Here is a 5,358-nt window from a genome sequence, read left to right on the forward strand (position 1 = left end):
ACACACACACACAGTCAAGACTGGAAGATTATTCTCTGAAGAAACCATATGGTACCAGAGAAAAGAAATCCAGATACATTTGGGCACTCTCCAAAGAAAAGGCCAAGTCACTACTTACTACAATGAAGTCTACCTGTTGACAAACAGTATCCATGCACAATCTGCTTTTAGGTGCCTCACTTTTAAATATTAACTGATATCCAAAGAATCAGACAAGGAAAGCTTTCTAAATGAAAGAATCATTTTAGCATACTTTCTGCCCCCTCCACCATTTTGTTTTTACCCCCAAAGTAAAATACCGCCTAGGGCTTAAAATGTAAACTTGTAAGAGAATTCGTTCCAACGCTGGGATTATAAGCATATGGGAGGATAAGTGTGTCCTGACAGCGGTACCCTCACTGATGCCCCGAACTGCATCTTGCCTACTAGGCCTGTAGTCAGTTATATCCAGAACTTCTGCTGCATAAAGCTGCATGGCTCCTCAGCAAGAACCCCGAGACTCAGCACGCACAGAGCGCTGGAGCCACACAGGTCTTTTATATCAATTTTTTTTTAGCAGTATATAAATGTTTTCCAATGCGATTGTACAAGGCCTTGACTTACCTCTAGAAATAACGAGGGTCCTGCGTCCCACCAGCTCACAGGGCTTCAGGCCAGGATCCTCGGCGATGTCACCACGAAATAGGGGATCTGCCCGCCTCAGGCCTCCCCCGGCGTCCCCCCACCCCGGCGAGCAAAGAGCTACACCTGGAGAGGCGCGGCGGCCGGCACCTTTGTGGAGCCGCCATTCCTCTCCGGAGACGATTAAGGGTTGCCTGATCCGAAGGAGCCACCGATTGTCAGGTAAACCCCCCAAAGTGTTTGTTCGCTTTCCCTATTTTAAACCTTTGCCTCTGTAGATTGACCCTTTGACCCCAGGCGCGACCAAGCACCTCCCGTTTTGTTTTGCCGGGAGGTGGGGGTCTCTGGCCGAACAGGAAGGCAAGTCTTCCTCCGCCGAAGCAGCGCCTAGAGTTTCTGGCCGTAATCGCAGGAATTTATCGGACAGCTTTCTACTGCTGTATTGAGATTCACAAGAAGTGTTTCTCTAGTCTGCCCCGGGGCCCGCGGGCGCTGGGACGGCCGGGCGGCGCGGAGCGAGCGGGAGGGCGGCTGACGGGTTTAGGGCCCAGACGCGGCGGCCGCAGGGCGCCAGGAGAGGCGCGCGCGGACCCGCGGGCCGGGGGTTATTTCAGTGCGTGGGGAGGGCGGCCCGCGGCCTAGTCTGGGGTTAAGCGGCTTCTCCCGCGCCGGAGAGAGAGCCAAGAGCAGGCGGCTGGACACGGGACGCCCTCCTAAACTCCAGAGAGTTCCCTTCCTCGGAGACCAGCAGAAGAGTGGGCGAACATGAAATCCAAGCCTGCCATCCAAGCCGCCATCGACCTCACCGCGGGGGCCCTTGGGGGCACAGCATGCGTCCTGACCGGGCAGCCCTTCGACACAATGAAAGTGAAGATGCAGACGTTCCCTGGCCTGTACAAGGGCCTCGTCGACTGTGGCCTGAAGACGTACTCCCAGGTGGGCTTGCGGGGCTTCTACAAAGGGACCGGCCCCGCGCTGATGGCCTACGTCGCCGAGAACTCAGTCCTCTTCTTGTGCTACGGCTTCTGCCAACAGTTCGTGAGGGAAGTGGTTGGATTGGACAAGCGGGCGAAGCTGAACGATCTGCAGACTGCGGCCGCTGGTTCCGTCGCCTCTGCGTTTGCCGCGCTGGCCCTGTGCCCCACTGAGCTCGTGAAGTGCCGGCTGCAGACCATGCACGAACTGGAGATGTCAGGGAGGACGGCAAGAAGCCATAATACAGTTTGGTCCGTCGTGAAGAGTATCCTTAGAAAGGATGGCCCCTTGGGCTTCTACCACGGACTCACGAGCACTCTGTTTCAAGTAGTACCAGGCTATTTCTTCTTCTTCGGTGGCTATGAACTGAGCCGATCGTTTTTTGCCTCGGATGGATCAAAAGATGAACTAGGCCCTGTCCCCTTGATGTTAAGCGGTGGAATTGCTGGAATTTGCCTTTGGCTTGTCATATACCCAGTGGATTGTATCAAATCCAGAATTCAGGTTCTTTCCACGTTTGGAAAACAGGCAGGATTTATCAGAACTCTTTTAAGTGTTGTGAAAAACGAAGGAGTAGCAGCTTTATATTCTGGTCTGAAAGCTACTTTGATTCGAGCGTTCCCTGCCAATGCGGCACTATTTTTGGCTTATGAATACAGCAGGAAGATGATGATGAGCCAGTTTGAAGCATACTGAAGTGTCTTGGTGAATCTGGATCCAAGTACACGCCTTTGAGGACTATAATTTAACTCAGAGTTTCATGGAGCACTGGACCAGTGTGGTATTATTTTTTGACTTCATGGGAACTTTGCTTTTGTCTTCCCTGCTTATATGCTAAATCTGAACTTTTATGGAAGAACCTCTATTTTATATCATATAATTTCTGCCCGTAATTGTATTGAAATAGAAAAGTTGCTGCTCTTGTGTTTGGTGAGATAATACAGGGCGAGTGGGTGGCCGTATGTACCTAATCTGAAAAGCTAAACATAGTTGTATCACCGGGCTTTTGCATAAATCTACACATGTACATGCAGTTTGTTTGCTAATATGTTGTGAGTGAAACACAGTTTGGTTTCCATGTTTAATCTCATGTCACCAGAAAAACCGAGTTAAACATGTTTCAAGATGGTTATAAATGATTACTTAACCCACTCAAGATGTAGGGTCTCTTTAAAAGTCTGCTTGACATGTGCACTATATTAGCCAATTAAAGTTTTAAAAAAGTTTTTGGTGCTTGAAAACGAAAATATCCATCTACATTTTTTCATTTACAATGATTTATTTTATTTTTTATTGAGGTAATCTTGATGTATGGCATTATATTTCTACGTCTGTATACCCTACAATGTGCTCACCACAAAAATTTATTTTTCATCTATCACCATACAGTTGATCCCCTTTATCCACTTTGTCTCCCTCGTTTACCTACCCGCTCTGATAACCACTACTCTGTTCTCTGTAATGCCATGTTTGTTTTATTTGGTTTTGGTTTGTTCATTTATTAGGGGTTTTGTTTGTTTATTATAGTTTTTCATATTCCAGATATGAGTGAAATCCTATAGTATTTATCTTTCTCTGTCTGACTTATTTCACTTAGCATAATACCCTCAAGGTCCCTCCATGTTGTCGCAAATGGCAAGATTTCATATTTTTTCTCATCTAGATGTTTTGTCTAATATTTATTTATTTATTTGGCTGCGCCGGGTCTTAGTTGCAGCATGCAGGATCTTTAGTTGCAGCATGCAGAATCTTTTTTTAGCCGTGGCATGCGGGATCTAGTTCCCTGCCCAGGGATCCAACCTGGGCTCCCTGCACTGGGAGCGTGGAGCCTTACTCACTGGACCACCAGGGTGGTCTCTGTCATCTTAGATTTTTAAGAGGAGAATATACCTGCATACTGATGTGTCTTCCACAGCCTCGAGTTAGAGTTTCAGAGTAGGCATCCTGGATCTTCCCAAGATGTTCTACTCTTAAAATAGTGCTATTCATCTTCAAAGTGGCATCATATTCCACACTCTTAGTTAGGTGTGGCCTAGAGCATTAGGCCTCTGGGAAGTATCCTGGCCTTTGTCTGTACCAAATTTCCTTCCTCTCTTCTCCCAAAGAGCTTCCCCTCTGCTCTACTTCAGACTGAGGAAGGGGTGAGGGATGGGGCTGTGCTTCTGTGCTTGGATGACGACCCATGTAGTTGACAACAGTTCTTAGCTTCCAGTCTCAGGGTCCTGGCCTGGGTAGGATTCCAGGATGTACTATTGGCCCATTTAGGGGTTGTTGATTCCCTTTGGATCGTTCACTGTCCTCTCTGCCGCCACCAGTCAGAAACCCTTCCAGGGAACAGAGAGTGCCAAAGCCATGAGAACTTTTTGTTCCCTGATGGTGATCAGGTGACGTTACCAGTGGATGAAGTCCTCTCCTCTCAAATAGAACTAGACAGAACTTAGTGCTTGGAGTCCACAGTGATTAATGTTAGGGCTGACCCATCCTGAAGTTTACCTGAGGGCTGATAACTCCTTGTCATTTTTTTACAGTGTTTTTTTACAGCTCTAAATTTTGTACTGGCCATCTGTGAGTTTTATTGATGACTGTATATATGATGTGACTTTACAAAGCAATGAAACATAAGAAAAGCAACTTTATTAAACTATACCATGTGTATGTATATAGGCACTGACACAAACCAAAAACAAAAAAACATAGTTCATCTGATCCCTACACACTTGTGCATCTGTTCTTTGGCCCTATAATGTAAGAGGGTCATTCTTACTAAAGTAAGCCTCATCATTCCATGATGATCCAAGACCAGCAGAGTCTCTCTCAATAAGAAGTGTTCTTAAGCAGCCTGTAAAGCTGAAAACAGGCAGGCTCCCAGTGTTAATGATCGTACGTAGCATGTGTGTCAATCACTGCTGGCGGAATGTACACCTGGTATGGAATCCCCAGTTTCCTTCAGCTTTTTTCTATCTGTGAAACCTCTGAGGTAAGTCTAGCCATATTGCCAGAGGCAAGAGGGTCAGGGTGATGGATGTTGACAAATGGGGGCTGGGGCAGACATCTGGGGAGGGGATGCTCAGTGTCATGCCTGGTGTGCTCCAGAGCGATGGCTGGTCTTCCATGTGCCCTTTCTTTAAAAGAAAACCATTTTTCTACTTTACTTCTCAGTTATTTATACATTTAAGTTATATATTACGTACGTAAGTGGTCAGTAGCTACTTAGTGGGGCTTCATTCAAGCAGGTCTGGATTAAAGCAGAAAAGAGAACAGGAATGGCTTCTGCAGGAAGTGGCCCTTTCAAAGTCCGAAGGCCCCCTGCTCAGTACCCATGAGCTTGTCTCAATTAGCCCTATAGTCAACGGACCTTTTCACATGTTGTCCATTAAAGGTTTACCTAAATATCTTCAATAGAAATCATTTGAGGCAAGCAAGAGTGGGAGTAAGGAATTGAAAGCTAAGTCAGAAGAATTGTTTTCCACCCTTTTTGCTTAATTCATGGTTCAGTATTTAGATACAATTTGTACCACTTCAGATCTGTACTCAGACAAAAATATAGTAACTTGAAATATTGTTTAAAGAAATTTGAGTGTTCTATCATTAAATTATTTACCTAAATAAAAATATTTATTGAATTCACACCATTTACAGTATACTGTATTGAGCTCTGGGTATTCACATATTAATGGTCTGGTTTCTGTTCTCAGGGATCTGATGGTCTAGATGTTTGTTTTCACTCAGAAGAGCAATATTCTAGAATACAATTCAGAACAA

General features: G+C 45.8%; 1 pseudogene across 1 annotated transcript; it reads left to right on the forward strand.

The window, feature by feature from the left end:
• Window positions 1-1,386: 1,386 nt before the first annotated feature.
• LOC103082604 (mitochondrial ornithine transporter 2 pseudogene) lies at window positions 1,387-2,292 on the forward strand (annotated as a pseudogene). Its single transcript, XR_014368657.1, has one exon. The product of XR_014368657.1 is annotated as a mitochondrial ornithine transporter 2 pseudogene (transcript).
• Window positions 2,293-5,358: the final 3,066 nt, after the last annotated feature.

The sequence above is a fragment of the Lipotes vexillifer genome, unplaced genomic scaffold (assembly GCF_000442215.2).
Source record: "Lipotes vexillifer unplaced genomic scaffold, Lipotes_vexillifer_v1.1 C27417763, whole genome shotgun sequence".
NCBI lineage: Eukaryota > Metazoa > Chordata > Mammalia > Artiodactyla > Lipotidae > Lipotes > Lipotes vexillifer.